This window comes from Sus scrofa, chromosome 16, assembly GCF_054392235.1.
Source record: "Sus scrofa isolate SSC_HxYL_T2T_F1_AM1 chromosome 16, Sscrofa_HxYL_maternal_Yorkshire_Landrace_v2.0, whole genome shotgun sequence".
Lineage (NCBI taxonomy): Eukaryota > Metazoa > Chordata > Mammalia > Artiodactyla > Suidae > Sus > Sus scrofa.
The window spans coordinates 32,805,764-32,829,891 of NC_139398.1; the positions used below are offsets into that span (position 1 = coordinate 32,805,764).

At 46.0% G+C, this 24,128-nt stretch overlaps 1 protein-coding gene across 7 annotated transcripts in view; it reads right to left on the reverse strand.

Annotated features, from left to right (window-relative positions):
* Nucleotides 1-24,128, reverse strand: part of PRLR (prolactin receptor) — a 174,475-nt gene that overhangs the window by 109,368 nt on the left and 40,979 nt on the right. For 2 of the 7 annotated variants that reach the window (XM_085001619.1, XM_085001617.1), the window contains exon 1: nucleotides 22,895-23,071. The exons of 4 other annotated variants lie outside the window; for them this stretch is intronic. The gene's annotated coding sequence lies outside the window, so the exon portion shown is untranslated. Of the gene's footprint in view, nucleotides 1-11,761; nucleotides 11,986-22,894; nucleotides 23,072-24,128 lie in introns of those variants that run through there. One more of the 7 variants, XM_085001620.1, reaches the window with a different exon arrangement.

The following is a 24,128-nucleotide window of genomic DNA, read 5'->3' on the forward strand; positions in this document are numbered from 1 at the left end:
TCTAGGAGAGATCTTTTAAAGGACTTTTATTTTGAAAAAAGGAAAGATTGATCCCCCCCCCCATATAAATAATCTCATTTAAATGTATGTTTTGAAACACTGGGGTTTCTTAAACCAGAGCTGAGTTCCTGCAGGGCCCCTATGCTGGTGGGACTCCACTCTCCCCACAGTTCCTGCAGCAGCAAGGGCTCCCTCCCCAAACTGGATGGGTCCTGCTGACCCCCACCCATAGTGGAGCCTGGGTTTGCTTTCACTGCTGGAAGCACATTCACCTCCAGGTTGACAGAGAGGACCTAATTTGTTTTGAGGAAAATGTTAGCATTTTCACTGATGCAGAAATGAGTTCTGGTTCAGGAAATCATTCCATGACAAAAGTAACCACTTCATTTTTGTTTTAACCTTGCAGATAAGAAGAAAGTTTCTGATACTTAGGCTGTGGGATTTAGAATTAACTTCCCCTTCCTTCCTTCCTCCCTCCCTTCCCTTCCCTTCATTTGTGTGTGTGTATGTGTGTGTGTGTGTGTGTGTGTGTGTGTGTGTTGACATGTATGGCTTGTGTTTGTTGCTGCAATTGTTCTCAGGATAGTCTCCAGAAAAAACGAGCCTTGAAAAACCTTGACGGGTTGGCAAAGCGTATCTTATTCCCACTTTCTGCCCCCACACTTTTTGCCCTTTTGTCCTTATTCTAACCATTTCCTACCCCTCTTCTCCCAGCCCCTTCCCATCTGTGGGCTATTTATCAAAGTCTTGATCCCCAGGGATGTTCCCATGGATGTCGGCTAATAAAATTCAGTAACTTTGGGGGTGGGCTCATCCTTACGAGGACCTCGGACGATCTGAAAATCCTTCACTGTGGTGGTGGGATGGCAGGCAGAGAAAAGGAAATTATTTCAGGCAGAGGATCCATTCATCACCTGCTTTTTCTCTTCCTTAGCTTTATCTGGTTCCTCCGGGAGCATCATTCTAGTGAAGGAGAAACAGCTACAGGTTTGCTGGACCCAGAACAACTTAATTCGAAGCAATGTGGCAGAATTATTGAGGAACTCAAGGGCAAGACTGGCCTGAAGTCTGTGGCCATTTATTTAAAGAAAACATTAAGAAACAAAATGTAAAACCTTGCCCTCCTCACAAGCTGCTGCCGAGAGTCACCTTCTGGTTCAGAAGTTAAATTCTTCCCAGGTTCGATCACTTTGCTGTACAGCAGAACATTGTAAATCAACTCTAATACAATTTTTTTAAAAGAAAAAAATTTCTTCCCAGTTTCTCTTTTATTTTTGGCAAAAGAAACCTTTCTGCCTCTTATCTCTTCAAAGAGACATGTCACATTCAACTGAAGACATACCAACTGATGTTTCAGTGAACAGATTGCGAAGGAAATGGGAAAGAAAGAAACGATTGTTACTCTGCATTCCTTTTGAGGATAGTTTTTTGTTGATTTTCATTTCCTATGTTGACACATGCCGCTCTGGTTTATTAATTTTTTACGCTGAAAATCAGGTGACTTGAAACCCCTCTAATTAACTTGTTCATTCCTGTTGACGGGTGTTCCCAGGTTTTTCTTTTCTTTTCGTTTCGTTTCGTTTCGTTTCGTTTCGTTTCTTTTCTTTTCTTTTCTTTTCTTTTCTTTTCTTTTCTTTTCTTTTCTTTTCTTTTCTTTTCTTTTCTCTTCTTTTCTTTTTTCTTTTTGTCTTTTTAGGGCTGCACCCACAGCATACGGAGGTTCCCAGGCCAGGGGTCTAATTAGAGCTGTAGCCGCTGGCCTACACCACAGCCACAGCAACTCGGGATCCGAGCCATGTCTGTAAACTACACCACAGCTCACTGCAAGGCCAGGTCCTTAACCCACTGAGCAAGGCCAGGGATCGAACCCACAACCTCATGGTTCCTAGTTGGATTCGTTTCCGCAGCACCATGATGGGAACTCCCATGTTTTGCTTTTATAAATGATGCTCTGGTAAACCTTATCTCACTACCATTTTGCTCCACGCACCCTCTTTCTTCCATCTCCTTTTCCTGGGAACCTCTTTCCTCTGCCTCACATTCATGTCACTCTGTTTGGGTTCCATCTCTTGGCTCCTATTGTCTGACCAGGCCCTGGTTTCCAAAACCTGTTTGGGGAACTGCCAACTTGACTTTGCCCTTGGGAATTCCTCCAGGATGGGGCTCTTGTCTCTGTCCTCTAGCTTCAGACTGCAGATTATGGGTAAGAGCCCCACCCTGAGCACCGCAAAACCTATGGGACTTGTCATACCTGGACCAGCTCCTACCTGGATCCTGCCTGACGAGACTGGAAGCCCAGGGAAGCAAGAAGGGGTCTGACTTAGTCAATGATGGATGCTCAGCTCAGGCACAAGGCCTGACAAGTGTATAACTGCAAGAGAGATTTTGAGGTTGTTTTATGATTTAGCAAATTAACTTTCATTACTTTTGTGTATCAACCACCATAGACATAATAGGAAAGCTAGCTAGATTAGATTAGACAGATAACACATGTACTCCGATGTTCACTGCAGCTCTATTTGCAATAGCCAAGACATGGAAACAACCTAAATGTCCATCAACAGAGGAGTGGATCAAGAAGAGGGGGTACATATACACAATGGAATATGACTCAGCCATTAAAAGGAACGAAATACTGGCATTTTTAGCAACATGGATGGACCTAGAAATTATCATGCTAAGTGAAGTCAGTCAGACAATGAGATGCCAACATCAAATGCTTTCACTGACAAGTGGAACCTGAAAAAAGGACAGAATGAACTTCTTTGCAGAACAAATACTGACTGACAGACTTTGAAAAACTTTTGGTCTCCAAAGGAGACAGTTTGGGGGGTGGGGGATACGCTGGGGTTGTGGGATGGAAATCCTATGAAATTGGATTGTGATGATCATTGTACAATTACAAATGTAATAAATTCATTGAGGAAAAAAAGATTAGATCGATCGATCGATCGATTGGTCTATGATGGGTCCAGTACCTAGTGACTTTAGAGTATACATGCGGATGCCTCCGCCTGAGGGAGAATCTGTGGAACAAGAGGAAAAAGCCTTTCGTAGGCTTTGCCTCCAGGGTTTCTAAGAACAAGCCTTTGAAGTGTTAGCATTTCAGAGGCTGTGCCACATCAAACTTCTCTGCAGTGATTCCTCTCTTACTCAATGTGCTTTCTCCCGATGAGAAGACAAATCTTTTCATGTAGGACATTATGTGTTGGTAAGACTTCAAAATCTGCCCCTACTTTCTTGGTAGGATCAGAGAGTCCACTTTCTCAAGCAACGTCCTCCCACACTACTTCCTCCTCCCTCCAGTTTTTCTCTTATCTATGGTCGCGACACACAGAGGAAGAGAGTACTGAGAAATAAAAGGCAGAAGAGGATTTAAGTCTCACGAAACAGGGACACAATGTTAACATTTGATGGTATATTCTTCAAGAATTTTCTACATGTCAACATACAGATGTAGTCATCAGATACTCTATTATTTAAGGTATAATAGTATATATGCTGTGTATATATATATATATTATAAACAACACACACCCCCTCATCGTGTACACTTGCCTGATTGTTTTCATAAGCCTCAACTTAATCTCCCTGGGTACTGTCTCTTATCATTGGATTCTTTCACAATCTTCTTTGACTCATCCATCTCTTTGCTTATAACATCTCCCAATTGCATTTTTCTCATGGCTTTCACCAAATCAAGAATTAATTTCACTATATGCCAATGAGCGTTAAAAACCATCAATGATTCCAAGTTTAATCTCTTTTTAACCTTCCTTTCACATTTTTAAAAATTAAGAACCACAATTCACATGCCTCAAAATTCACCCTGTCGAAGCACACACGTCAGTGCCGGTATGTTCTCAATGTGAAGCATCCATCATTGTAATAAATTTAGGACATTTCTATCACAACCAAAAGAAACCCTGAAACATCAATGGTTACTCCCTCCCACCAGGCCCTGGCAACAAATGATCTACTTTTTGGCTCCATGGATTTACCTCTTTTAGACATTTTATATAAATGGAATCATCAAGTCCATGGCCTTTTCTGATCGATCCTGTCACTTTGCATACATTTTTTTTTTTGTCTTTTTGTCTTTTTAGGGCCACACCCGAGGCATATGGAGGTTCCCAGGCTAGGGGTCTAATCGGAGCTACAGCTGCCAGCCTATGCTATAGCCATAGCAACTCGGTATCCAAGCCGCGTCTGCAATCTACACCACAGCTCACGGCAACGCCGGATCCTTAACCCACTGAGCAAGGCCAGGGATTGAACCCGAAACCTTATGGTTCCTAGTCGGTTTCATTAACCACTGAGCCAGGATGGGAACTCCCTGCATAATGTTTTTGAGATTCATCTACATCCATAGTATGTATCGGTATTTCCTTCCTTTCTATGGCTGAATAATATTCCATTGTCTGGATCATTACATTTTGTTTGCCTACTAATCTATTGATGGACATTTGAGCTGTTTATTCCTTTTTCGTTTGTTTTTGTTTCATCTTTTTAGGGTCGCACCCTCGACATATGGAGGTTCCCAGGCTAGGGGTTGAATTGGAGCTGTAGCCGCCAACCTACACCACAGCAACTGGGATCCAAGCTGCATCTGTGACCTCCACCACAGCTCATGGCAACACCCGATCCTTAATCCACTGGGCAAGGCCAGGGATCGAACCTGCGTCCTCATGGATACTTGTCAGATTCATATCCGCTGCAGCATGATGGGAACCCCTGCTTCTTCCTTTGGATAGTGTGACTATTCTACCATGAACATTCATGTACAGGCATTTGTTTGCATATCAGTTTTCAAGTTTGGGGGTTACATACTTAGTAATGGAATTGCTGGGTCATGTTATAATTTTATACTTAACTTTTTAAGGAACTGCCATGTTGTTTTCTGAAGTGGCTGCACATTTTTACATATCAACCAGCAAATAATGAAGGTTCTAATTTCTTCACATTCTTACCAACACTTGCCATTGCCTGTATTTCAATCACAGCCATCCTAGTAGGTATGAAGTGGCATCCATTACGGTTCTGATTTGATTTCTCTAGTGAATAATGATGTTGAACATCTTTCCTGTACTTATTGGCCATTTGGCTATCTTTTTTTGGAAAAATGCCTCTTCAGATACTTTGCCTATTTTTAAGATTGCTTTGTCTTTGTATTGTTCCAAGTTTAACCTTATTGAAACCAGACTTTTTGCTACTCAGTTGCCAACGAAGCCTTCAGGAAAGATGATATGGAGGAGCATTTATAAACTAGATCTTCATCTTCCCACTTGCCCTGAGAAAGCAAACATGCTTGGCTCTTCTGCGTCATAAACACTTCATACCAGAGTTGACCATCTATGCGATTAGCTATAGTTTGCATGATTCATAGAGCCTGAGAGTAGACATGTGGTCTATGAAGGAACTAGCTTGCAAACAGAATATACATTGTTAAAATCTGGCTGGCTATCCAAAATGCAAAATGTTCAATGCATGTTCCATAGAAAATAGGATAGGGGAGGGGTGGTTTAGTTACTGATGTCTGTTGTTACGTGGTCTAACTTTACATAATGTAATGGAGCAGATGAATTCTAGCAAAGTTTGCTCTACAATGAAAGTTTCATTATCTCATTGAATTATATTATGAAATGAAAGTGTAGTCTGTTAGAAAAGATTTTTGTCTTTGACTATATTAAAATCATATTTTAACAAGGCACCAAAACTGGTTAAAAGTACCATACTTAGAAATACAAGTTGTGTTTATGAAAACATTACAGAGAAAACAAAACTTCCACATGCTGCACATGAGGCCCTAAAAAGCAAAAAAAAAAAAAAATTTTTTTTGATGATTTTCACTGTACTCAGGACAAAGTTCTTAATGCTCTTCCCATTTAATGAACTCTATTCTCTCTCTCTCTCTCTCTTTTTTTTTTTTTTTGTCTTTTTGCCTTTTCTAGGGCTACTCCCATGGCACATGGAGGTTCCTAGGTTAGGGGTCTAATCGGAGCTGTAGTTGCCAGCCTATACCAGAGCCACAGCAGTGCAGGATCCAAGCCGCGTCTGTGACCTACACTACAGCTCATGGCAACGACAGATCCTTACCCTACTGAGTGAGGCCAGGGATTGAACCCGCAACCTCATGGTTCCTAGTCGGATTCGCTAACCACTGAGCCACGATGGGAACTCGGTGAACCCTATTCTTCACAACTTTGACAATTTCTAATCCCTGGTGGCCCCCTCCCAGTTCACACCATCCAGACTGGTCTCAAAATCTCTCCCCTGCCCACAGGAATGGTGTTTCTTCCCCTTGGGACCCATACTGTCCACACAGTATCTAGCACATGGTGAGGGATCTGCAAATATTTGCTAAGGAAATGATATATTTGCCATGTAATCTTTGCTTCCTGATTTGGCTCATCTGTGCATCCTGCCATGAAACTGCTACATGTTAAAAATTTACCCGTCCTTCAATACTTACTTTCTCTATGTAGCTTCATTCGGGCTACGATCAGTGAATAGAACAGATGTGGTAATAGTAGAGGTACAGGCCCTGCCCTCATGGAGCTTCTAGTCCAATGTGGTGGGACAATTCCATGCAAGTGAGCAGAGAAAGAACCACCTAGGTTGTAAGTGCTCCAGGAGGACGGGATGGTCACAGGGACTTTATACGACATTGCTCTATGTGTCTCATTTGGGCATTTCTTACACACTGTTCTTTACAGTTATTTAATTTTTAAATGAAAGTATGTATCTTCTACCTCCTCAGTTCAAGACTGAAAGTGTTTTTGAGAGCAGTGGCATACCACAGGTATTTAAAGATATGACCTTGATTAGTATGCCCTTGGGCAAAAGTACTAGGCAGCACATTCCATTAAGTCCTAAAATATTCAATTCTTTTTTTTTTTAAACTAATGATTCACAATTTAAAAAATTTTTTATTATTTTTTTCCTTTTATGGCTGCACCTGAGACACACTGAGTTCCCAGGCTGGGGGTCAAATCAGAGTTGCAGCTGCCAGCCTACACCACAGCCACTGCAATACAGGATCCAAACCGCATCTGTGACCTATGCCTCAGCTTGCGGCAATGCCAGATCCTCGACCCACTGAGCAAGGCCAGGGATCGAACATGCACCCTCACAAACACTATGTTGGGTTCTTAAGCCCCTGAGCCACAATAAGAACTCCTAAAATGTTCAATTCTTGAGATTCCATAGGATTGACAGTTTGTACTGGGATATGTAGTTGAATCCAACAACCAGCTAGCCACTGCTGACAAATTTTACACTGGAATGTCACTGACCTCTCTATTTATTTAGTCAAGTGTGAGCTTATTAGTCACTAAGATTTATCAAAGTCATGATTAAAAATTCTGGCATTGTCGTACATTAATTAGTCAAATATTAGAGTCTAGTCTAGCTATTAGACAAGAGTGAGCTATACCTTCTAGCTGGGTGAAGCAATAGCAAGAGAAGGATGATTTGCTATTAGGTTTAGTAAGGTTTAGGGAGAGAGAGGCTGTGTGCTTATATTAATTTTGAATTATTTAATGGAACCATTAAATTTCTAGGCAGAACATTTTTTCCCTTTTCTTTCTTTTTTTTGCGGGGGGTGGGGGGGAGGCGCACCCACGGCATATGCAAGTTCCCAGGCTGCAGCTGCCTGCCTATGCCACAGCCACAGCAACACGGAATCTGAGCCACGTCTGCGACCTACACCGCAGTTCACGGCAATGCTGGATCCTTAACCCACTGAGAGAGGCCGGGGATCTAATCCCCATCCTCATGGAGACTTGCTGGATTCTTTTTTTTTTTTTTTTTTTTTTTTTGGTCATTTTTGCCATTTCTTGGGCCGCTCCCCAGGCACATGGAGGTTCCCAGGCTAGCGCTCCAATCAGCCATAACCACTGGCCTACGCCAGAGTCACAGCAACGCAGGATCCAAGCCACGTCTACAACCTACACCACACTCGCGGCAACGCCGGATCCTTAACCCACTGAGCGAGGCTAGGGATCGAACCTGCAACCTCATGATTCCTAGTCGGATTCGTTAACTACTGAGCCATGATGGGAACTCCAAGACTCTCTGGATTCTTAACCCACTGAGCCACAACGGGAACTCTGAAGGAACATTTCTTAATAGGCATCTGAGTAGCGATGCCACTCAGACTGTATTCTTCTGAAAGAGTCCTTTTCCTCTCTCTTAATAAGTTTAATAACACCAATTTGCAGTATTCAGTGCTCGTAACATCAGAACTCATTTAGAGATTAAGAGCAATTCTTTCTGAGGTAAGGATTACAGTGGAGGCTACATAATTCGACCTGGTTAATTCCTTTTTGTCATGATTCAGAGGAATAGACTCTAAAGCCTTCCTAAGTGGGAGAGTCTCTTAGGAGAGAAAGGGCGAGGAGGCAACCACAGACTCTGTGTGTGGCAGAAGTTGACTCTGTGGTTCTCATCCTCTGTCTACACACACTGATATGTTTCTCCAGGTTCTTTCTGGAGATCTTCTTCCATGGAGACCTGGCAGCTGCTTTAAGGTCTTCAACTATTGTTAGCTAGAGATGACAAGTGATCACTTGTGGTTGAGAGTGGACTTTAAAGCCATCACACTATTTTTGACCCACGTTTACCATCACCTGCCAAATGTTTCTGTGATAATATTTTCTAACAGAACATATCACGCTAGCTCACAATCTTACTCCAACAGGCTTTGTGGGCATCATCCTGCATAGATCCGTAGGCAGAATCTTTCAGACAAATGAAACTCTTTCAAAAGAAAGTATGGCTGTGTTTAACCACCATCTGCATACCTTCTAGGTCAAACAAAGAACTAAGTGAAATAAGTCAGACAGAGAACGACAAATACTGTATGCTATCGCTTACAGGTGGAATCTAAAAAACGCAACAAACTAGAGAATATAACAAAAAGGAAACATACTCAGATATAGAGAACAACCTAGTGGTTGGAGAGGGGCACCATTGGAGTAAGGGATTCAAAGGTGCAAACTACTATGTACTATATAAACTACAAGGATATAATACCCAACATGGGGAATATAGCCAATATCTGATAACTATAAATGGACTTTAAACTTGAAAAACTGTGAATCACTATGCTATACACCTGTTACTTATGTAATGTTTCACAGTGCAGTAGAAATTGACAGAACAATTATAAATCAACTATAATGGAAAAAATAAAAATCATAGAATTAAAATTAAAAAAGATTGCTGAGAAAAACAAAACAAAACAAAACAACAATAAACAATCCGCACAACTAACTGTTGACCTAAAGAAACTGGGACATCAAGTCTACCTGAGTATAAGTCACTAAGTTATCTGGCCAAACAGTGCCTCTTCGAATTAAATGTTATTATTGGTGGAAATAGTTTTTCCTCTGTGAATTAAGTGATGTCATGTTCTATAGAGTGGATAGATTTTCATGCAGATGGATTTTCACGGCTAGGGTCCTAAGCAATGAAAGAAAGAAACAAATAATGAAGAACAAAGCAAGCAGGATAAACAATTTCCATCCCACACTTGATTCTAGCTCATGTTTCATCTCCTCTCAAAATGTGAGGATAGGAATGACTCTATGAGTTGGAGGTTGGAAGAGTCCTAGGAGATGTGACTATTGGATGATACGGGCATATGAGCCAAGCACTGATTGTGCCCCGAAGCACACTAGTGGAGCATAATAGTTCTCAGCCTTTTGTAATAATGTTGGTTTTACAGACAATCCAAGGAGAGAGGAACCAATTCACATGCTTGTTCTTGGCACCACCCAGTTTCCAAAGAGACCGTCCAGAGTCGTCTGCAGTCTCGTATTTACTGGGCGTGTGAAAAATAAGCTCCTCCTAGTCTCTGTGATTGGTAGCTTAAAGTTATGACAGGGCAGCCTTTTTTTCACATAGAAACAAAGTGGTATAACTCTCAGGACTAGAAAACACTTTGCTCAACAGTAGACCACTGCTGTGTCCCCGGAGATCTGTTTCATTTGGGCAAGTGAACAGACAGAATCTCAAGAACTGCATAATATGTCCTGAGAGGGACATTGGAATTTTTTCTCTCCTTCCTTTGACTCATTGCCAGACTAATAAAATGATGAGAGCCTGGGAAATTCAAAGACCAAAAGAGGGATGAACGGCTTCCTAGACCCCAACAGGCCCTCTCAGTGCAAATTATCAGGCAATTATCAGGATGAGAAACTAAGCCCTCTTGTGTCTTTTCCTCTTCTTTTATCCTGGTGCTCTTAGGATAAGAAAAAAAAAATTAAGGGTAGAGATAATTAGGTTGTCAACCACAAGTTAGCGCATTTTCTACATGGGGGCTGGATGAAGCCTTAATTTTTATTTCTCTTGGGGAACCAAGTAGCCAGGACAGAGCCACAGGCAACAGCAGGGATCCCACAGGTTATGCTCATATGCTCTTTAGGTTCCACTACTCAATTAAAAAAAAAAATCACTGGACTCTATTTTTTCCTTTGCTTCATGGGACTTGGCTATCATTCATTCCACTTACAGGATTTATCACTCCTGAGGTGGCCCCTAAAAATATCCATCATTACCAAAAAGCAGCCATACTCAGCTTTATCACAAATCAAAAGATTATCACAAATCAAAAGAAACATACACTTTCTTTTTACTTTTTCTTTTGAGGGCCACACCTGCGGCATAAGGAGGTTCCCAGGCTAGGGGTTGAATAGGAGCTGTAGCCACTGGCCTACGCCAGAGCCACAGCAACGTGGGATCCGAGCCTCGACTTCAACCTACACCACAGTTCATGGCAACGCCAGATTCTTAATCCACTGAGTGAGGCCAGGGATCGAACCCACAACCTCATGGTTCCTAGTCGGATTCATTTCCGCTTCGCCACAATGGGAACTCCACAAACACGTTTTTGTTGCAATCTGATGTCATGCTGTTTAAATTCTCTCATGGACTTAAGAAATAGTAATGATTTCTTCTTGTCTAACAATCATCGCTAACCTTTCCTGAGTGCTCATTATGCACCTGATGTAGTTCTCACATTCTAGGTGTGTTCACTGACCTTAGGCCGGTGATGTGATTAGGAGGCAAGTGTTACATTTTTCCATCTTACAGCTGCAAAAGCCAAGGCAGAGCTAAGTCAGGTAACCTGTCCAAGTTGATGGAAATCAATGAGAGCAGAGGCAGGATTTGAATGCTGGTGGGTCTTGCCTCCATAGAACCACGCTCTTACCCACACCGTGTGCCACTTTTTGTGATCTAATGGCTTTCTAAAAAGTATTTTTATTTTTTTTGTCTTTTTAGGGCTGTACCTGCGGCATATGGAGATTCTTAGGCTAGGGGTCTAATCTGAGTTGTAGCTGCCGGCCTACGCCACAGCCACAGCAACAGCAACGCAGGATCCTTAACATACTAAGCGAGGCCAGAGATTGAACCCTGCAACCATGGTTCCTAGTCGGATTCGTTTCTGCTGCACCATGACGGGAACTCCTAGAAAGTATTTTTAAATTACCCAGCAAACGTCTTAGCTTTTCCACTTCTCAAGTTTTCCATGCAGGAAACAGTTAATAGTTTGTGGAGTACAGAGACCATAAACCCATCTTTATTGCTCACCCACTGTAGAAAAATCATTAAAGCATGCTCCTTTAGAGACTCTGAGTAGGTCTCTAGGCCAATCTCCCACCCAAGGAAATGCATTTCCTCTTCCACCTCCCCTAACCGTATCTCCTTCCCCCTCAGCCACTGAACCAACACATCAAGCACCAAGAAAGGCACCAACCTGCAGTGTTCATTCCCTGTAGACAGTTCTGATTGCTAGAAAGAGCTGGCTGTCCTATACTCTCCTTCCACTGGTCCTACTTTGGACATTTGGGACAAAGAAGAATGCTCCTTCTTCCTCTCCTAAATGAGTGATTTGAAGAGTAGACAGCCATCCCGCTCCTCTGGGGCTTTCTCTTCTACAGGAAACATCCCAATTCCTGTTCGCATTTTTCTGGTCTCACCAATCTGCTTTCTTGTCGCCCCCTGCTGGACACACTGTGAGTTGCCAATGCCCCACGTCAGAGGTCCAGCACAGAATGGGGGAGAGGGCTCACAGAGTGTCTTAGCTTTCACTCTTGGCTTCTCCGGTAAAGCTGGCAGGTCTACCGCATGTCTTCTATGGCCAGAAAGTGTGGCCTGATCCCAGGTCCTGTATCTCTCTTCCAAGAATCCCATACCATTTGCTTCAATTAGGCCAAGGGTCTCCAGGACACAGAAAACAAAGTCCCTTAGACTCCATGTATTTTCCCCTTTATTTTACACATGGAGAAACCCACAGAGCTCAAATGAAATCCTGGTCCTGAACTGATTCATCTGTGGCAGCTGTGGACACACAAGTGGGCAAGTGATCATTCCCATTTAGAAGGAAAGCCCAGGACTGAGTGGAGTGTTGAAATCTCAGGGTTACCGACTGCTAAGTCTCAGAGAAAAACAACGCGGGCATAGCATTTGAAGAACCCCATCCTCTTCTTTTGCCAACTCACTCATTCAGGGCTGTAAGAGTTTTCAAAATATGTTTTCCCACCTGAAAGAAGGCAAGCTAAGAAGACCTAAATTTATCCTTATAGGAAAAGTCACTCTGGAATAGATCTGACCAGATGTGAAACAACCATCTCTTATGGTCTGAATTCTCAGGCATCCCGTCTGGGGAAACCTCAGAAGGCTGGCCTTTTCTGGTGCCTTTACCTGTCTAATCTTGTTCTTTAGGTTCCCAGGAAGATGGAAAAGAAGTCCCAAGAATGGGGGGGGGGGGGGCTGATTCAAAGCTTATCACTCAAAAGGGTAATTGCTTTAAAGTGAGACACCTTTAAACTTTCCGATGAAAACAATGTCGAGTCTGATGGACTAGAATGAATTAGACACGGGCACAGGGGCCGTCACACCCCAAAGCCTCTCACCTAAGGGTCTACCTGTAAGGTCAACCTTACCTACACATGACCGCCTTCCCTTCCTCACGGGGCGTGTTTCTAGTGGCCAAAGCAGGGCCACGCTGAGGCTGTAGGTTAGTTTAAGCACCTTGGTGGAGTTCTAAGCCCTTTGCCTGCATTTATTCAATCTTCCCCCATAACACTTCCTCATGCGTATCTGTCAGGCACCTGTGAGGTTAAGTCCTCTGACTGCTACTGTTCAGTTTAGCACAGAGCTACCTACACATATAGTAAATGCTCAGTACATGTACGTGTTTCTATTAGTTCAGAATGATGCTGTTTTGGTCCGAATTACGCCAAGGTCCACTTTTGTGTCCTATCAATAAAGGGAAGTTGGGTTTCGCATAAAAATGTTCAGGGGAGGCGCTCCCGTCACGGCTCAGTGGTTAACGAATCCGACTAGGAACCATGAGGTTGTGGGTTCGATCCTCAGCCTTGCTCAGTGGGTTAATGATCTGGCGTTGCAGTGAGCTGTGGTGTAGGTTGAGGATGTGGCTTGGATTCCGCGTTGCTATGGCTCTGGTGTAGGCTGGCATCGACCCCTAGCCTGGGAACCTCCATATGCCATGGGAAGCGGCCCTAGAAATGGCAAAAAACAAACAAAAAAAATTGTTCGGGGGACTGTTTGAAGGACTTTAGAAGAACATCTATCACGTAAGTCACTAGGCAGCTCCCCTGGTTTTCAGATCTCCTTGGGTGGGATCAGCTCTCCCTGATTTCATCTTGCTCTCTAGACTTGGAACTTCCTTTCATTTCCGACACCTCATCCATATAACTGAGGGAAGACAAAATGAATTCCCATATCCCTTCCAACCTAAAGTCCAAGGTATGTTAATTTCCTGATGGGTTTATATAGCCAATAAGTCAAATCTCCTGAGAGCTTACCATCATTTAGAGTTATTTTGTACAACTTATACAGCAAACGAAGTTCTCTTGAGATCCTCTCCTACCAGACTACATCAGTCCCTTCTAAGGTAGTGGGATTTTATCCGCCCCCCAAACACCTGTTTGAGATGTCAAATCGAAAAGTCCACTTTTCTAGAAAAATCTTCTGAGTTCCCTGAACTTTTAGCCTTGAGTCCTTTCTAACTGAAATGACAGGTCCAGTGTTTGTTGCTCTTTCCTGGGCCCTGAGGAGGAATCTGATGGGGGCAAAGTCCTCACGGAAACATGCTTCCAGAAAACGCACAAATCCTGGCTCACTGTGAATTTCTCTGGCTGTTAATAATTAACTCTGGAACTCCTAGTGAGGGCAGTCACACCAGTAGAAGGCAGAAATTCTGTTTGTACATACGCACTGCCAAGAACTAGACGTGGAGGCTTATCAAGGGATGAGAACAGCTGTTTCCACTTGGACCAGGTGTCTTTGCTGCTCTAAGAGTAGCCTGTTGACCCTTCTGGGATCCTGGGTTGGGGAGGAGGGGAGTTGGGATTATATTTTGGGCCTCTGTTTCTCTTCAGAATACTGGGAGCAGAAGGAAAGTTTTGCCAACCTTTGTAGTACATTATATGTCTCCTGGGTGGTACAATGAGTACAATAACCTCACCTGGGGGTTCCCTTTTGGTGTGATACTGACATGCTGCTCATCAAGACTTGCTGTCATGCTAGTGCTGCTGAACATCAAGACTAGACTCATCTAGACTCACCCTTGAGAGATCCCAGAGATCTTAGCGATCTTAGAAAGTGTCTCTTGTCCACTTGGGGGAGGCACTGATGCCTCAATTGAGGCCTCAGTTTACTCAGAGGGAGCACCTCTCCCCGGAGACCCTGAGGGGTGATGGCACTACTTGGCAAAACTTGTGTTCTAGAGCACCTGGCCCTTTAAGTGAGGGACGCTGGGGAGGGGGCAGGACGGCCAGTATAAAAACCTCAGTGTGGAGCCTCACTACTCTGGGTGGACCTGGCTGCCTCATTTTGCTCCACCCTTTAATAAACTATTGTATTTATAATGTTACTTATGTAACATTTCCTCACTTAAAATCTCACCTGTCCATTGCAAACTAGTTCACACTGGGAAGAAGAAAATGACTTTTCTACTACCGTTGAGAGCCCTGTTCCCACCCCTGGGATGGAACCATGTGCTCTCAAGAATCATGCCCTTGCTCTTGCTGCGGTTGACACCAGGGCACCCAAGGTGACCTGTGGCTGGGATTTTCTGAGGGTAATTGGAGACAGCAAACTAGCAAGGTCCTGGCTGCTCTGGTCAGTAAATGGGGACTAGGGGGTAAATGTGAGCACTCTGACACCATACCAGAGGAAAGATCACTGTCATTAATGGAATGGGTCCCAGGAGGAAGTCAAGACACCTGAGTCCTTAGTTCCTGTCCCCTCATGACTTCAATGATTGTGCCCTGGTCACTTACCATCTCAGCCTTGGGCTACTTATCTCCCAAATGGATGGGACTGGGTTCCTAAGGTCCCTTTTAACCTGAAGAGCCCATGATTTTCATGACTCCAAGCCCCTCAAAAAAGAGATGAGGAAACTGAGCCCAGAGAGGTTAAACTACTTGTCCAAGGTCACACAGCTTGGAGGGAAGCAGAATCAGCAGGCATCCCACCTCCCAGTCTAGAGTTTTCCTATGGGAGCACAGAAGCCTTCCTGTTTACCTGGTGAAAATGGACAGGAGTATGGGGGGCAAGAAGGAGAGATTGGCCGTTTCTGGGATGAGGGTTATAGGATGTCAGTTAGTCACAAGGTACACACCCTCCAAACTTCCCCATAGTCATCCACCTTTCTGGTACCTTCCTCAGCTGAAACTATATATCCCCAATCTTTTTTCCTTGGCAGCTCTCTTTGTTTGACCTTGGCCTATGTATCAGCTATCTACTCTCCCAGGCCCATTCTATCACCTTTTTTTTTTTTTCTTTTTACAGCTGCACCTGCAGCATATGGACATTCCTAGGCTAAGGGTTGAATGGGAGCTGCAGCTGCCAGCCTACAACACAGCCACAGCAATGCCAGATCCTTAACCCACTGAATGAGGCCAGGGATCAAACCCTCATCCTCATGGAGACTATGTCTGGTCCTTAACCTGCTGAGCATAATGGGAACTCCCCCATGCTATCTCTTTAGCTCCTTACCACTGCAGTCTTGGGGCAGGTGCCAAGACAGGTCAGGGTCTTCACTAAGAAGAAAAACCTTGCAGTGCCTGGAAAGCTCTACAAAGAGGCCACTGGCTCCTCCAGCTCTCCCTGATTTCAGCAGCCTGCTTTCTGATGTTTCCTCTCATTCTTCTTTACCTGGAATTCATTCGGGGCTGCCGGATTTGTTTAACCATCCACACAATCAACACACCTTATTTATTTTCTAAAGGGCTGATTCTAACGTGCACTGAGGCGAGCAAACACTTTTATTCACGTCAGCAGCTCCCCCGGCAGCCTGTGGTCAGCCCATCTTCAGCACGCTTCATCTCCAAGGCCCAACGTACTGGCCCCACTCCAGCCCCCAGGGGTGAATCACCAACAGTGGGAAGTTTCCTTTAGCAGGTTGATCAGGAACACAAGGGACTTCATGGCTTCCTGTCTAAGAGAAACAGCAGTTGCTCCCTGACCCCGTCCTGTCCAGTATCCACAGCTTGGAGAACAGGGAGGAAAAGGCACAGATTTCATTGGGTCTATGCCTTGTCATCTTGCACCTGTCAGCCAGGAGTATTATCCAAAATACACACCTGGTATGATGCCAGCCCTGACCAACAAAAAAGACACAAGTCGAAAATAGTTGGTAAGGCCATCCTGGTGCAAACTAGCTGAACTTCAACCCTGTCATCCACGAACCTGGGAGCTTTTTATTTATACCTGGCATTATCTACCATTACTGAGCGCTTCGGAGTGCAAGGCACTGTTGTACAGGCTTTAATTCATTTCATTTTCATTGAAAATTCTATTGAGGTGGTATAAGGGGTTAAACTGTATCTCTGCCCCCAAATTCATATGTTGAAGTCCTAAGCTCCAGTAGCACCTCAGAAAGTGACTGTATTTGGAGACAGGTCATTATAGAGGCAATTGAGTCAAAATGAGGTCATTAGGCAGACCCTAATCCGATACGATTCATGTCTTCATTAAAAGGGGAATGACCCTAATCCAGTAGGACTGGTGTCTTCATTAAAAGGGGAAATTTGGGTGTGGACCCTCATCTCGAGAGGATGTGATGCCGTGTGAAGATGAAGGCAGAAATCAGAGTGATGCACCTATAGGCCAAGAAACACCAAAAACTGCCAGCAAATCACCAGAAACTCAGTGACGGGCATGGAACAGAGTTTTGCTCACACCCCCTCAGAAGGAACCAACCTTGCCAGCACCTCGATCTTAGGTTACTAGGCTCCAGAACTGTGGCACCACACGTTTCTGTTGTTTAGGCCACTCCCTCTGTGGTACTTTGTTACGGCAGCTCTAGCAAACTAATCCAAGTGGGAAATAGAATTCTCTCATGTTGTAAATGGAAACTGGGGCACAGAGAGGTTAAGTACTTCCCCAGTGGCACACAGCTCGCAAGAGGCAGCCAGTCTGTTCCAGCATCTGTCTTACCTCCATTAGAAGGGGGTATTTGCCCAGCTCCAGGCTCAGGGACCCAGCTTCCGGGCATACCTCCACAGCCTCTGTTGGGAGGGAGTTTCCTCTTGAATTACAGGCAGGGCTTCAACAGTCCAGACCCTTCTTCTAGCAAAGATGGCAGAATGAGCTGGCTTAGACATGGCCTCACGAGGAGGAGAACATGGGCTGCCAAGTTCATTCACTCCTTCCTCTTTGCTCTGGGATGATGCACAATTTAACCTTTGTTTCAAAGGAAAAGCAGTTGCTTAAGACTAAAACAGAATTGGCTTCAGGCACTGTGGTTAAGAAGACAGATTCTGAAACAATTGCCCACTTCTTAGCTGTGTTATATGTCTGTTCCCACAATGTAACATAGGATTGTGATACTGACCCCCCTGTATTCGTTTGCGGGCGCTGCCACACCGAAGGACCACACTGAGTGGCTCGCACAACAGAAGTTTGTTGTCTCGAGAGTTCTGGCGGCTGGCTTTTATCAGGAGGAAAGAGTTAACATGATGCTGATGGTGCATGGCAGAGACTGTAAAACAAAGCATTATGGTCGTGGACAGCACCAAATCACGGCAACGAAGGAGCAGCTATTTTCCTGAAAGCCTGTTTCACCAGCTTGCCTTCCCTGGACAGGAAAGCCTGGGGTGGGCAGGTGTGGAGAGAGAGACTTCCAAGGATCATCGTTTCCAGGTGATTTTATCATAACAGCTTCCCAAATGTGCTGCGTGTCCCTCTGGTTGTGTTCCTTCCAAACCGTTCTGCACGTTTCAGCCAGGGCTTTCCTGCTGAAATGGTAAATCTGACCGTATGTCTCTGCCGTCCACAGTCCTTCTGTAATCTCCCGGAGCCTTGGCCTCCTTGCTGGCCTCAAAGTCCATCCTGCGCTGGCTCTGGCTTCTGGCCACACGTCTCACCTGTCCCCAGGGCCACACACTCAGGGTTCACTTTATCCCCTAGTTTCCCAATTACCACCAGCTTTCTTGGTGTCTCTGCTCTCGGGCTGGGCTTCTTCTGCCAGGAACATGCCATCCAGGGCCTCCTCCTCCCGACTCCACCTTTAAGACTCAGTTCCAGCATTAAGTCCTTGCGAATTCTTCTTGGACCAGCCTAGCTGGGTCCCAGGGCTTCTCGTGCCCGCCCACTGTTCCTGGGTCTTTCAGGACCATCGACTTCTTCACACTTATCACCATGAGTGGTCCATGTGTCTGGGTCACTCACCTTCTTGGGAACAAGGACTGTTTTTTCATGTCTTTGTGTTAAAACCTCCCCTGTCGGAGTTCCTGTCATGGCGCAGTGGTTAACGAATCCGACTAGGAACCATGAGGTTTCGGGTTTGATCCCTGCCCTTGCTCAGTGGGTTAATGATCTGGCGTTGCAGTGAGCTGTGGTGTAGGTTGAGGATGTGGCTTGGATCCCACGTTGCTGTGGCTCTGGTGTAGGCTGGCAGCTACAGCTCCGATTTAGACCCCTAGCCTGGGAACCTCCATATGCTGCGGGAGCAGCCCAAGAAATGGCAAAAAGACAAAACAAACAAACAAACAAACTCCCCTGTTATATAACTAGTGTTCAATCAACATTTTCTGAGAGAATGAATAATTTGTTGAGAAATGATAAGTGATTGAGCCATAGTTTATCTTTTTTTTTTTTTTTAAGGACCACACCTATGGCATATGGAGGTTCCCAGGTTAGGGTGTGGAATTGGAGCTGCAGCTGCCAGCCTACGCCACAGCCATAGCAATCTGCTGCATCTACATCATAGCTATACCACAGCTCATGGCAACCCCAGATCCCTAACCCACTGAGCAAGGCCAGGGATTGAACCCGCATCCTCCCGGATACTAGTCAGTTTCATTACCACTGAGCCACAACGGGAACTCCCCATTGTTTAACATTGGAAATGGTCAGGGCATGGTTTTGGGCTCTGTCACAAGTGTCTACCTGTTAAGTCCCTGGAAGTTCAGGGCCCCTTGTGGAGGAATTCTTGCCTTCCTTAGCTTGGTGCCCTCCTCTCTCCCCGGCTCCCAGTCTCCAGGGGAGCCCGGACCCCTTACTGAGGTTTTAAGCTTTGTTACGGGTGGATATTTAAATGTACTCAAATGGGAGTGGCTGAAAACACCAGGGTGGGTGGAAAGAAAGGCTATAGACCGAGACAGAAGGAAGAGTGTTCTGAGAGCTAGGGAGAACCAGTGTGACTGCAAGGAGATGCAGAACAGAGTAACTGAGCCCAGCACTGTCCCTTCTTCACCCCACTATTACCAAACATCGGACTTTGCCCTGAATTTCCACAAGCAGTTCTCCTGAGGAGGGCGAACACATATAAGCAAGAAAATGAAACACATATAACCAAGAAAATGAAACAACAGTTCTGCGCTGCCGAGTACCCAAATAGCAGATGTCCAGAGACAACAGACAGATTGTGGGGAGATGCAGGCACTATTATTCTCATAGAAATGTTGGGGTACAGAGAACTTAGCGGTAGTTCTCTGGGGGACGCTATGGGCAAGAAATGCCCCAGGGACTGGCCAGGTGCCCCTAAATGGCCAGATGCTGATGTCCCGAGGCTGATGCTGGGCTGTGACTGAAGCCTGACTCTCTCCCCCTTGCTGGGTTTCTGGTTCCCCGAGGTATGGGGGCTACTTCTTCTGCACTGTGGTTACAGGAGTTCTGAGGCTGGTGTCCTGGGAACACTCAGAATCAACACTGGGCCACCTCCCCGTGGATATGTCCCCTTTCTTCAGGGATTGCCATTTAGGGGCTTCAAGGTGGGAGGGCTGCTACTTCTGCATCTAATGAACTGTCCACAGTCGCCCCCAACTCCCCTCGTTATGTAACAGTAGAGACAGGGAGAAAGAGTGTGTCTCTGGATGAACCCCACTGTACAAAACAGCCTTCGGGCCAAGCAGCCCAGTGGTCTCCCTCAGATAAGACCTTCTCAAGAGCTCTCCGCCCCACTGTTGACACGGTAAGTCACGTGAGCACAACTGAGGGCAGTATGGACAGATCCCAAGCAAAATACCTCTGTCATCTTACTGGGCTCAGTCATCCTTTTCATCACATCAGGAGAAAGTGATATGGGTACCAAAGGGTGCCAGTATCATGCCCTGGCAGAGGACCTGATTTTAGGCAATGACCTTGCCCAAGACAAAGGTCTGGCTGGTAACCTCTTTTGCCTGGGGAGCACCACCCGCTTGGTGAATTCTGACTGGTGAATGGCTATGGGTCCTGCAGTTTCTGAGCCCACTTCCACCCAGACTGTTAGCTGCACTCCCTCGGCCAGACTCCCAATAGCTCCTACGCATGCGCTACGACCTTGGTGGCACAGACCTTCTCTCCTCCCAGCTGTGAACATCTGGAGGGCATGGCTCCTCTGCCTCTCACAGCGGTTTCTTAGCACCTGAATCACCTGTTTGCTCTTCCTGTTCCATAGCGGTTCTCTGGGCTAATTCTGCTCCCTTGTGACTGGGTGGCAATGTTAGGTTAGCTAGAATCTCCCTTGGTTTTCTTACCTCCCTCCAGCTTGCCTCCGGCTCTGTCCAAAGAGCATCTCCCAGGGTAGGTGTAGATGTGGCAAGAGAGATGCGTTCTTGGTTGCTGAGGGGAACATCCCAGGCAAGCTTCGCTCACCTCTTGGCACAAAAGGGCTCAGCAGAGCAGGCAGCTCAGAGCTGCCTGAGATGACAGGCCAACCTCAGGAGCTTCTGATCTTCTGGTGTCTGGGCAAACTTGCTCTTTAGAAAAGGTCTTGGAGGCTTTAATGGGCTCCTCAAATATTTATGGATGGTTTGCATCACGCTGGGCTCTCATGAAGCTGACATGGTTCCTGCCCTGATGAAGTTTCTGCTGCAAGAACAGGAGAGGCCTGGCGGGGGTGTGGGGGGGTGTCAGTGAGGAGCTGGGCTCTCCCACTGAGCACTGGTCTCAAGAACACTGCTGTAGGCTGGATCAGGCATCTGCACTCATGTTTACTTTTCCGCTTCGCCAAACCTTTCTCCTTCTTCCTTTGATCAAGTCCTGGGGTCTGGCTGCTTTCTCTTCATCCACCCTTTCGATTGTTTCTGCCTTTTATCTTACTGAAACAGCTGCCCAAATGGATAAACAACCATCCACACAATGGGTATTAGTGCTAAAAGGAAATGAGCTATCGCAGTTACTGTTGTGGTGCAGTGGAAAAGAATCCGACTAGGAATCATGAGGTTTCTGTTTCGGTTCCTGGCCTCCCTCAATGGGTTAAGGATCCGGTGTTGCCATGAGCTGTGGTGTAGGTTGCAGACATGGCTCGGATCTGGCGTTGCTGTGGCCGTGGCACAGGCCAGCGGCTGTAGCTCCCATTCGACCCCTAGCCTGGGAACCTCCATAAGCCATGGATGGGGCCCTAAAAAGCAAAAAAAAAAAAAAAAAGGAGCAATCAAAGCACAAAAAGACATGGAGGAATCTTAAAAGCATATTGCAAAGAGAAAGAAGCCAATCTGAAAACACTACATCCAGTGTGATTCCAACAATATGAGGAAATGATATGTGGAAAAGGCTAAACCATAGAGACAGTATAACACTGGTTGCCAGGGGTTCGGGAGAAAGGAGGAAGGGATGAGAAGGTGAGCACAGGGGCTTTTTAGGGGGGTGAAACTATTCCATACGACTTTGTAATGGGGGCTGCATGACCTTTACGCATGTGTCAAAACCCACAGACCTGCACCACACAAAGAGTAAACCCTAATGTAAACCATCGACTTTCTTCATACTCCTAGGTCCACACCGGTTCATCATTGCAATCAATGTACCACACGAAGGCAACACGTTAATAACAGAGGAATCTGTATGTAGGGGAGAGGAGGGATATGGGAATTCACTGCATTCTCTGTGCACTTTTTCTGCAAACCTAAGATTGCGCTAAAAAATGACATCTGTTAAAAGCAAACAAGCAAACCAACCTCAGCCCAAATTGCCCAGATTTCTCTTCGTCCACTGGGCACTCGCAGTTCACTGCCTGGCCTCTCTGTGCCTCTCTGCCTCCCTGTGAGCTCTAAAGATGTTCCTGACTCCCCATCACTGGCCAGCATCCTGGACTCCACCATCTTTTGCTCTCCCTTCCCACACCCCCCAGGACCGATCTGTCACGTGACCAAACCGCTGTGACCTCACGCCGCCCTTTGGATCGTCACCCCCACGCAAGCCTCATCCTCTCTCCCTGGGTCACCTGGGTCTAGAGTGGGCCTCCTCGTTAAGTCTTTATATTCAACGGCCAGCTCCTCGCCCTTCTCTTCTTAAAATATGGACCTTTCCCTAAGACCTCTGTGCAACCATCGATAACCTAATCACATTCAGGGCCTCCTGTCCGTGCCGTGCCCAATCCCAGAAGAGAAAAACGAAGGATGAAAACCATCAAGGAAAGCAGAAAGTCTCTCACCGGTGGCCTTCCTGCCGTGCGTCACCCCGCTCCCACTCCCGGCTGGAGCCTGCCACATCGTGGTCATGTATCCTAGGGGCCAGTGGCCTGAGACGACATTCTTCTCTGCAGTTCCTACCCGGGCAAGGAGAATGCCGGGACTCTAACCAGTCATCTTTTTACAACCCGGGAAAAGGCACCCCCCCCTGTTAATAATTGATCTGCATATTAAAGTATGGACGGCTGTTAATCATTGTTCAGTTATGGGGACAGGACAGGCAGGACAACCTCTCGCTGAAAAAACAGGAGGACACACTTTGCCTCTGCAGGTTCCAAGGGTCAGAGCTTGGGGTCAAGGGGAGGCTCAGGTGCGTCTGTGGGGTTTGGCTGGTGGTGGGGGTGGAAGGAGAGGACCTGAGTCTTTAACAGGTTCTCAGAGAAAAGTAAGAGTTAATTTTGAAGGAAACGGGGACTAACCCTTACATGTGCAGAAGAAGCGGTCCATCAACGCCTGTGCAGCACAGGCTGAAAGAGACCAAGAGAGCAGCTGGTTCTGCTACCACATTCAGCAGTGCTGAGCAGAGCCCGCGCTCCACGGAGGGCTCAGTGGCAGACAGGAGCTCCGTCCTGGGGCAGGGGCCAGCTGGGGCATTTTCTGAGAGGCGACCAGAGTGTGGCAGGATAAAAAGGACAGGAAGTGAAGGGCAGAAAGTAAATGGAGAAAAAAACAAAGGGAATGAAGATGCAGTCACACTTTCTCCCAGGCTCTCACTCACACGCTGTCTGCCGGCCTGGGAACCAGACACCCACGGACCAAGGGGGCTGAGGGAAGACATGCACACTTTAGGATGTCTCAGTCTAACTGAGACTCTTGAGGGAATTCTCCAAAGCCTGCATCCTCATAACTTCTCTGATCCCCCCACCAGGAGAAGGGAGCCAGGGGGGCAGTGCCCTTGCAGCAGGGACTAGCCAAGGCCAAGGGACATCTGCCCGCAGCACAGAAGCCTCAATGGCTGGGAGGGTCTTGCCTAGATGCCCCAGGTTTTGCAGAGAGAGAGAGAGAGAGAGGGAGAGAGAGAGCAGCACCAGCCAGCCACTTGGTAGCTCTAGAACCTGGCACATAGTAGGTACTCAAAAAATGCTTGGGTAAGAAATGGCTCTCTGATGGCTCCAGCTTTGGAATAAATGGCTCCAGCTTCAAGATCATCTCTCTCAAACTCTCTGAGCCCACTGTTCTCTCTCTGGCGGTCAGAGT